We start from the raw sequence: 10,336 nt of genomic DNA, 5'->3' as shown, positions 1-10,336 counted from the left end.
TCCTTTAATCCTGGAAAAGCCATGTTTTGGCCATAAGGACTTTGTTTTGATATTTTTAATATCCAAAATACTATTGTAGATATTTATGGCAGATGAGGGGAACAGTAGTCAAATATAGCATTCTGAGTTTTTTGCCATTATTGTTTTTTAGTTTAGTTTCAAGAGGGAATTTATTAGAAGAATACAAAGGTTCTTGCAGGAATTCTAACAGATGTAGTAAGTTCATAACTAGAATCACACCTGTCTGAAGGACAGAACATGTTGTAATCACAAACTCCTAGGTTTTGCCAGGTCACAAAGAGGATATCCTAGAGGATGTTCCTCGCTGTATAGTGCACAAGTGACTAGAATATATCAACAGATTCATTTCTGCTCACTTTTTTGTCCTCATAGTTCTTTCTGCTGGCCTCACACTTGTCAAGCACATGTTGGCAAACATTCAGGCCTTTTTGAAATGGCTCAACAGCTGGAAGAGCACCTTGAGTATGCACAAGTTCATTTTACTCTGAGGGATAAGTTGTAGTGTAACCACAAAATTCCACTTCTGGGTTCTTCATGATCATGTGACAAAGAGAATTTCCTAGAGTATGGTTCTCTTCGCGCAAAACAAATACCACACAGTGTCTCTCAGTTCCAGCTGCTTGAGGCATTTACAGGGCTGTCTTCCTCTCACCTTCAGCCATTGAGTTCTTCAATCCAGATATTTTTCTCTCCAGCTCCTAGTCTTCTACCACGGGGGCATCTTCTGGGATCCTCAGGTAGTACTGGTGGATGGTGTGCTCTTCCTCAGATGGAAGAAACATCCCAGCGAAGCGGAAGCCTGAGTGGAGTTTAATGATACCAAAGTATGATGCTAATTTCTTCACGAGCATAATCCTCTTATTTTTCAAGCATAGCCCACCTTTTTAACAGAGGAAGATAACCAGGAGAGCATGGCATAATGGAAGTGAAAAGGTGAAGTGTTTTTAAGAATGTCAAATGCTACTAAAAGGATAAAGAAAATGAGGACTCACAGTTGGCCACTGGATTTAACAAAGCATAAATCACAGGAGATCTTACGAAGAGAAGTTTCTGGAAAGAATAAGAGGTTAACATATGACTGAATGATTTCCAGGAAGAAAGGAGAAAGAGAAAATAGAAATAATATACTCAACTTTTCACCTTATATCAGTACAACAAATTTTGAGCAAATAATTTGTTCACATCTTGAAATACTTTAAGGAATCCCACCAGCCATAGATTTTGAATTGGCATGGTTAAACTCTGTTTTCAAATGAAGACATTGAATTCTAGAATCAACTTGGTTTTGCCTTTCACTTTCCCCAAGGCAGCCTTAGTTCTTCCTTTCTCTCTGCTACCTAAATGCTTCATGTGGACCTTATCTCTGAGTTTCCCTTTTGTTTTTAACTATCTTGAATACCAATTCCTAGTACTATGTCTGGGACATAATAGTTTCATAAGAAATACTTTTTCATTATAATATAAGTAAGGAATTTAACCATTTAGTGTTACAGGAGTAATACAGGCCTTCAGAAATTATATCACAACATTGTTATTTGCACCTTGGTTCAATATGGCCAAGGAGATCAATTTTTGATGCCCTGACACAGGAGTTGGAGCCTATATACTAAAGCTCCAACCTCACTAAAATATCAAGCCTTCCCTAATCCCACCTACATAACTTTCAATTTATATGTGTGCCTTGGTACCTGTGGAGATCTACCATAGCTGTAAATTGAGATTCAAACATGTCTTGAAGTATCTGGAACACCAATGCAGATACACTAGATGAGATGATTTATAGTGAGTAACATATTTTTGGGTCTGTTAATTTTGCTGTTATAATTATAAGAGGAGGGTGTGTCCTGTAGATACAGGAAAAGGGAATGGAGCAGTATTAGGGCAAAATAGTGTGTGCTCCATTTAGATCCATGAAGTGATCTGATTATGAGCCCTTTGGAGAAATAAGTTTCAGGCAGAAGCTGAAGGAGACACCTTCATAAAGGACACTGAACAATAAGGGGTATAAGATGGTAACATAGCAACCCAGAATGCAGACAGCTAGGTATTGTTTTCTGATTCTCTATGACACAGAGTTCTACTGGAGAACCCTGGGAGTCTAGTGCAGTGGAGATGAGGCTAAATAGATCAATGGTGAGTCAGTAATGAAAGTTTGACTCTTGTGATTGAATAACTAACTGGTAGACACAGGAATACTTAACATGTTGGGTAGTGAACAAGATCACCAGAAGCTATTATTTAATTTGTGAATGCATGTGTTACAGTATTTAATGACTCTCTTAAATAATTTAATTGCATTTTATTTTGATGGAACATATGTAGGTGAGGACAAGAAATATTAAAAATTGAGTCCTTATACATTTTTTTTTGTATTTTTCTGAAGCTGGAAACGGGGAGAGACAGTCAGACAGACTCCCGCATGCGCCCGACCGGGATCCACCCGGCACGCCCACCAGGGGTGATGCTCTGCCCACCAGGGGGCGATGCTCTTCCCCTCCGGAGCATCACTCTGTTGCGACCAGAGCCACTCCAGCGCCTGAGGCAGAGGCCACAGAGCCATCCCCAGCACCCGGGCCATCTTTGCTCCAATGGAGCCTCGGCTGCAGGAGGGGAAGAGAGAGACAGAAAGGAAGGAGAGGGGGAGGGGTGGAGAAGCAGATGGGCGCTTCTCCTGTGTGCCCTGGCTGGGAATCGAACCCGGGACTTTTGCATGCCAGGCCAACGCTCTACCACTGAGCCAACTGGCCAGGGCCTGAGTCCTTATTCTTAATGTTGTACTACTCACATCATTGCACCAGAAGGAGGTACAAGAATTTGATTATGTTTCTCTCTCTGTGTGTGTGTCCCATCTATGATTTTACTTTTACCAAATTAATCTGATTTACCTGAAAGGGTTAATAGCTTATTTGTCGAAAAATCCACTTAGCCTTTCCCCAGGCACAAAATGTTGCCTAGTCACTAATAAAACCGAGAGAGAGAAATTCTCGAACATCCAGAGAACAATGAAATCATGCAAAATAAATGTAGTGGAATCATTTACAGTAAATCATGCTGGGCAAAGTTGATTTTTTTTGACAGATTATAAAATTAGTGGATGGAGGGAGAACTATGGATAATAAATGTCTGAGTTTCAGTAAGGTGGTTGATATAGTGGTGCAAATAAGTGTCTAAAAATTGTCAAATAAGTTTTGATAAGAACACAATAAAATGGATTAAAAACAAACTAGGAGATCATAAATGTGGAGAATGACAGATGAGAGTAAGACCTTTGAAGCACCAGAAAATGATTCTTGGCTCTATTAAATGGATTTCTGACTATTATTACAGGGCAAATAGGGCTTGAATTAGATTGGCAGATTATATCAATTTGGAAGGTGCTGTGAAAACCAGTTTGGAAAGAGGGTGATATAACTGGTTGTAAATAAGTTAAGTCTGTGGGCAGAAAAGAACAAATGAGATTCAATTTGTGTAAGAGCAAGCAGGAAAAATATGACTAAGCAGCTGTATAACAATACCATTTCTTGCTAATAAAAGTGATAGAACATTTTACAATATATAGCATGCCTGGTAAATGCTTATTTTTATGAGTTTATTCTGTAGCATGCCAAGAGAACAGACTACTTTGCTGGAATAAGGTTGATCATCCAAGTGAAGTCGTTGAGTTCTCCTCGGCTGCATGCTAGAGTCAGTGTGTTTGCCAGATGGGCCAGCTGCATTGCTTGTTTCCATCTCCATCTGGTTCCTTCTGATAGTTGGAGCTTTTCTGCATGTTAGAAACCAGGAAGCAAATATTTTTTATTAGTGTTGCAACATGTCCATAATACTCTCTGATGTTCAGTCAGAGGCTACATTTAAGTTGTATTCTAGTATATACTCCACATATTGTCACCTCAATGTAATTTTTATTATCTCTCAAATATGATTTCATGAGAATAACTGTACAACTTCTATCTACCCCATATAGTCTAAAGGAAAAAGGAACAAACAGAACTCCAGTTTGTGGTTTGGTGGGCCACAGGTGTTGTAGGTAAGAGAGTGCTGTTAGGGACAGATGCAAAATATTCTCCAAGTAATAAAACCACATAATTTGTCTCCAATTTAAAAATCTTGAATTCAAGTAAGAAAACAACTTGTTAATATATGTGTCCAAAAACAAGAAGTAATGAGATATGTAACTTAGGTTGTTAGTCACTCAAGATGTGAGTGCATGACTCTATAAACATAAAGTATGAATGGAAATGAACAAGGGAACTTTTCTTTCATGCATAGCTAAAATGTGGTGGTTTCATTATCCCCAAACACTGATGTTAGCTTCTTTATAGCCTTAGTAATTGCTGCATAATAGCAATTAAGACTCAGCACATTTCCTTATGCCTAATTTGCATACAATAAAATATTATTCAAATAATTAATTTTTAAAATCTCTCAATTCCTTCCTTCTCTTTGAAAGTACCTCATTTTTAGGTCTTTGAATGTCAACTGAAGTCAGATAACAAAGGTTATAAAAATCCTTAGTAGGATAGTAGATGTATTAAAGAGCTCCGTTAGAATTGGGTGGCAGGGGAGAAGTGTAGGTCAGAGGTACTTACACAGAGAAAACCAAGTCGCCTGACCTGTGGTGGCACAGTGGATAAAGCATTGACCTGGAAATGCTGAGGTCGCTGGTTCGAAACCCTGGGCTTGCCTGGCCAAGGCACATATGGGAGTTGATGCTTCCAGCTCCTCCCCACCTTCTCTCTTTCTCTCTCCCTCTCTGTCTCTCTGTCTCTCCCTTTCTCTCTCCTCTCTAAAATGAATAAATAAAATTAAAAAAAAAAAAAAAGAGAAAACCAAGTCATCTCATCCTAAATATGCAAGAGAGTGAGCACACCCCCCCCAAGCTAAGAAAAACTTGTGAAATGAAAACTTGTTTCAACTGTGGGCCTATTGTGACTCATAAGAGGTTCATTATGATGATAAAACTAAAAGCATTTTGTAAAGCCAGTAGCTGTGGCCACCATCACAGCCGCCTGGCTCGTGCAGGTTATCATTTGATTCAGACAGACGGTAATGAAACAACGGAGCCAAGAACTGGTGGGCCATTACCTTTAATCCTAGCTTGCACTTGGCGGGCGAGAAAATACACACGGTGGGAAAACACTTCCCTTTCCATTCAGGGCTCCCAAAGCCACTGACTTATCGGAGTTTTCCTAGGATCAAAGGTTTCTACCTCACCAGCCTTATTCACCTCTGCATCTCCTTCTCTCTGCACAAACTCTGCACAAACTGGCTTTTCCTTCAGCACTCAGCCATCTTGTCTGCCTCTGTTCTGCAATGCTAATGTCAGAAACTGAGAACCATTGAGCCCCTAGTCTGTCTCATTTAATAGTGTATAAAATTAAAGCCTTTAAGCCAATATACAAATAAAGAAGTCTCAAATACAAAGCCACTTATCTGAATCATAAATGGAATTCCTCATAAGAATGTACCACCCCCTATCATGCAACAGTCAAGGGTGTGGGGAAAAGTTCAGCTTTGAGAAAATCTTAGTATTAAAAGGGTGGGAGGCACTGGCTGGTTGGCTCAGTGATAGAGCATCAGCCTGGCGTGCAGAAGTCCTGGGTTCAATTCCCAGCCAGGGCACATAGGAGAAGCGCCCATCTGCTTCTCTACCATTCCTTCTCTCCTTCCTCTCTGTCTCTCTCTTCCCCTCTCACAGCCAAGGCTCCATTGGAGCAAAGTTGGCCCGGGCACTGAGGATGGCTCCATGGTCTCTGCCTCAGGTGCTAGAATGGCTCTGGTGGCAACAGAGTGATGCCCCAGATGGGCAGAGCATCGCCTCCTGGTGGGCATGCCCAGTAGATCCCGGTCGGGCGCATGTGGGAGTCTGTCTGACTGCCTCCCTGTTTCCAACTTCAGAAAAATACACACACACACACAAAAAAAGGGTGGGAAAGACTCAGTCTCAAAACCAAGCCTTAGGCTATAAGAACCCTGCCAGCCTACAGCCTGTCTCCCACCCCAGTGCAAACTACAAGCAAGCAAACATATATATCATATTTACAAACTTATTTGACTAACACATTTACATTTGGTTACCTACCTAAGAGAGCATTTCAACATCTTCAGAGTTTGTATGATGCTTGAGTATTCAGTTACCTCTGACATTAGATTAACTGCGTCAAGGGGAAAATCTTAAGATGTTATAAATGGGCAAATTAATGTTAGAAAGGAATTTAGGGCAAGGTCAAGAATGCCAGTCTCAGCTAAGCCGAAAAAAAAGAAAGATTGGATTCTTAGGATTATATTTTCTAACAAAGTCATATTTGTCAAGAAGAAATTAGGTTAAAAATCACCCATAGTTTGCATTCATATTCTTAAGTGATAAAATTATGAATTGTAGAGCATTAGGCATTGAGGTTGAGATTTTACAGATTTGAACAGAAATTATCAGGACTCTGACAAACAAAAAAAGAAGACCTGGAAGATATAATTGTTGCCTTGACCACTCAAAGCCCCCCCACCGAAGTTAGAAGCAGGGAGGCAAACAGACTCCTACATGCAAGTGACTGGGATCCACCCGGCATGCCCACCAGGGGGCGATGCTCTGCCCATCTGGGACATTGCTCCATTGCAGCCAGAGCCATTCCAGTGCCTGAGGTGGAGGTCATGGAGCCATCCTCTGCATCCAGGCCAACTTTGCTCCAGTGGAGCCTTGGCTGTGGGGGGGGGGGGAAGAGAGAAATAAAGAGTAAGAGAGGGGGAAGGGTAGAGAAGCAGATGGGCACTTCTCCTGTGTGCCCTGGCTGGGAATTGAACCTAGTACTTCCACATGCTGGGCCGACGCTCTACTGCTGAGCCAACTGGCCAGGGCCTCAAAGATTTTATACCACTACCAAAAGCTCAACCCTATCTCGAAACTTTCCTTTGTGTGACTAGTCATAGATTTCCCCTAAATAACACAGAAAATGAGTTACATTTTACATATATTTTATTATTCTGGTTGAACTACAGACAGGTTGATGTTTGAAAGGAACTAGCTTTGTAGCTAATATTAAATAACATTTAAGAATTGTATTAAAAGAAGAAGCTTTAAATGTCTTACAATTGTATCATAATAACTATTGCTGATTCCTTACTACGTAGAAATCAGTGTGAAGTATGCTCTGAAGGATGCAAAGATGAGGTGAAATGAAGCAGCAGAACTTTCTTTAAAATAAGGAGACTTTCAGCAGACCTTACTTTCTCTAAAACAGACTTTCAGCAGAACTTACTTTTTCTAAAAGACTTCTTACCCCTGGCTTTGAGGCTGGTATTATAGGCTGTGGCCTTAGGTTAGTTTTGCAAGGTTGCAGATGTCCCCAGAATTTTTCTCCCTGAATTAATCCTATAGATAAACATTGTAAATGAGTTTGTTTCACTGCTTTGTTTTACAGCTAGACTTCCCCTCTTCCCCATATCCCAATCAGTATGTAATTTTTGTCTTTCAAAGCTAATTTCAAACTGTGTTAGAGATGGCATGATTTGACTGACTTAGGTCTTCCTGTGGTCACCTTTGAATAAAAGATTCCTTTCAATTTGAACTTTGGTGTGGAGAACATCTGTATACTCTCACTGGTTTTACTACAACAGTGTGGCCCAAACTCTCAGGAAGTATGTGATATAATGGTAGACATGCCAAACTAACTCAAAATAAACAGAAGACAATTAAATAGCAACAAAATACAGCAGCACAACACTAAAACAATTTAGTTGGGGGAAAAACATTTCCAAAATAATCCCAGTCTTGTATATAAAGTAAGGAATTTAAATGAACTGCTGATAAAAGTTAAGGGAAGAAATAAGCCATCCCATCAAGAGCAGATTCCCAAACAAAAGGCTCATTTTGTCATTACCTTTTTTTTTTTTTTACAGAGACAGAGAGAGAGTCAGAGACAGGGATAGACAGGGACAGACAGACAGGAACGGAAAGAGATGAGAAGCATCAATCATCAGTTTTCTGTTGTGACACCTTAGTTGTTCATTGATTGCTTTCTCATATGTGCCCTGACCGTGGGACTACAGCAGACTGAGTAACCCCTTGCTCAATCCAGTGACCTTGGGTCCAAGCTAGTGAGCTTTGCTCAAACCAAATGAGCCCGCGCTCAAGCTGGCCAACTCGGGGTTTTGAACCTGGGTCCTCTGCATCCCCGTCCAACACTCTATCCACTGTGCCACCGCCTGGTCAGGCATCATTACCTTTTTTTAATTTTTATCATTGTTGTCTTTTAATTCCTTTTGTTCAGTTCAACTCTCATGTTCAAAATCTGATCTAAAACGGCTGAACAGTACTCCTTCAAAGATGAATCAAAAACATATTCCTAATTTCTCTATTTCATCTCTTGTATTAGGTTTCCAATGCTACCATTGCCATCTAGAACAGAATGCTCAAAGTTCTCATAAAACCTGTATTACAGTGTGATGGAGTTTGCCATTACTAATATAACATATCAAAACATAGACCTTCTGTCTCACTCAGGCCTGGGAGATGCCACTGAGCCCTGCTATCTAAGAGAAGCAGGTTATTTTTCTATTGGGTCCATTCTCCTTCCACTTCATTTTTCTTGAAACCCTTTTGACATTTCCTTGAGATCTAATTTTCCTGAAATCGTGGACAATTCTATTGTTTTCTTTTATTAAATAATGTATCACTTTCTTTTATTATTGATGACATGAAAAGTCATTCATTCTTTTTAGACGTATGTCTTTATTGATTTGAGTGAGAGAGAGATCGATCGATTTGTTGTTCCATTTTATTTATGCTTTCATTGGTTGATTCTTGTATGTGCCCTGACTGGAGATTGAACCCACAACCTTGGCATATCTTGACATATTGGAACAATGCTCTAACCAACTGAACTACCTGGCCAGGGCAAATTTGTTCATTTTTCATTCCACATAGATTGTGTACTTTTTGTGCAGTGAACAGTGTTCTTTGAATGAGAAATACAGTAGTGAATGAAACCAGTACCTTTATTGCCTTTCCAAAGTTCACAGTTCAAGGCAGGAAACAGACAATAGACCTAGATACAAAAAATTCTGGATGAATATAATGCCAGATGCTAATACGTAGTCTGAATTAAAACAGAGAATTTTACAGAAAAGGACAACATTACTAATTTTCATAGGATGCTCAGAAAAGGCTACTTTGAGGAGACAACTTGAGACTGGAAGAAAGTGAGGGATATAATCTATGGCCTGTGACATTCTGGAGTGAAAGAGTTCCCAGGAGAATAAGTGAAAGTTCCTGTAAGCAGGAAATCTTTGGCATGTTCGAGGAACAAAAGGTGAACAGGTGCCTAAAATGCAGGGAGAGAGGCAGGAAAGTTAGCGATGAGGACAGAAAGTTACTAAAGGACCAAGTCTCAGGTCTTTCTTTATTTTCCATAATTTTTATCAACATTTCTAGGGTCCCATGACAATACCCTACTGCACCCGCCCTCTCAGGCCTTGGCCCAGTTTTGCATTTGTTGTCCTCTCCTTTTTTTCTTTTGTTATAGACATTTATGCTTTACCTCTTCCTGTATGCATGGGTATGATTTATTGTGCTTGTGAAATAACATAGTTTATTCATAAAGTTTACCTTTATATAGCAGTAAATTACTTAAGATAAAGATATAGAAGGGTGTTAGTAAAAATTTGAAGATAGCTGCAAGGGACAATCAAAATCTGTAATAACAAAATGCCAAATTAAAAAAGAATATTTTTCATAATAAAGGGCTTCAAGTACAAAGAAGGTGGTGGGGTAGCTCCACCACAGGTTGGGTGGGGCAGGAAACCACTCTAATCGACTCTCCCGCAGCCATGACCAACGACTGTCACTTCACACATCAGCTCACACTCAGTGAAGGGGCTACAACACAGCCACTTCAAAATGCAGATTTAAAAAATCACATCCATCTCTTGGTTTCTCGAGGATCCCCTGTCTTTTTCATTCATCAACCCCTGAGGATAAGTAGCTCTAATATCATTTATCCTTTGATCCAAGAGCCAGAGGGGAAACTTATGCTTAATATCACAATCTCATTTTATCTTATTTACAGTTGCAGTTCTCTAGGTAAATAGAGATGTGAGGAAAGGAACCCAAAGAAAAAAAGAAAAGAATAAACCTTAAACCCAACCCATTCTTTGTCCATTTTTTTTTTTGTCCATAAATAATCTCTGGGCAAAATTATATGTTATAAGGAAAATGCATTACAAACCTTAATTAGGATTTTTGTAATTCAAGCCCAAGATATTATTTTACTTAATTTATATGGGGAATAGGAAACTATAACTCAAAGGAAACAAGTCTGTA

The 10,336-nt window shown here is 39.6% G+C and overlaps 1 pseudogene; it reads right to left on the bottom strand.

Annotated features, from left to right (window-relative positions):
• Nucleotides 1-344: 344 nt before the first annotated feature.
• On the bottom strand, nucleotides 345-872 carry LOC136386225 (DNA-directed RNA polymerases I and III subunit RPAC2-like; annotated as a pseudogene).
• Nucleotides 873-10,336: the final 9,464 nt, after the last annotated feature.

Source organism: Saccopteryx leptura, chromosome X, assembly GCF_036850995.1.
Source record: "Saccopteryx leptura isolate mSacLep1 chromosome X, mSacLep1_pri_phased_curated, whole genome shotgun sequence".
Classification (NCBI taxonomy): Eukaryota; Metazoa; Chordata; class Mammalia; order Chiroptera; family Emballonuridae; genus Saccopteryx; species Saccopteryx leptura.
Note: the sequence above shows the minus strand (reverse complement) of the source record. Positions and strands in the feature narration are given on the sequence as shown.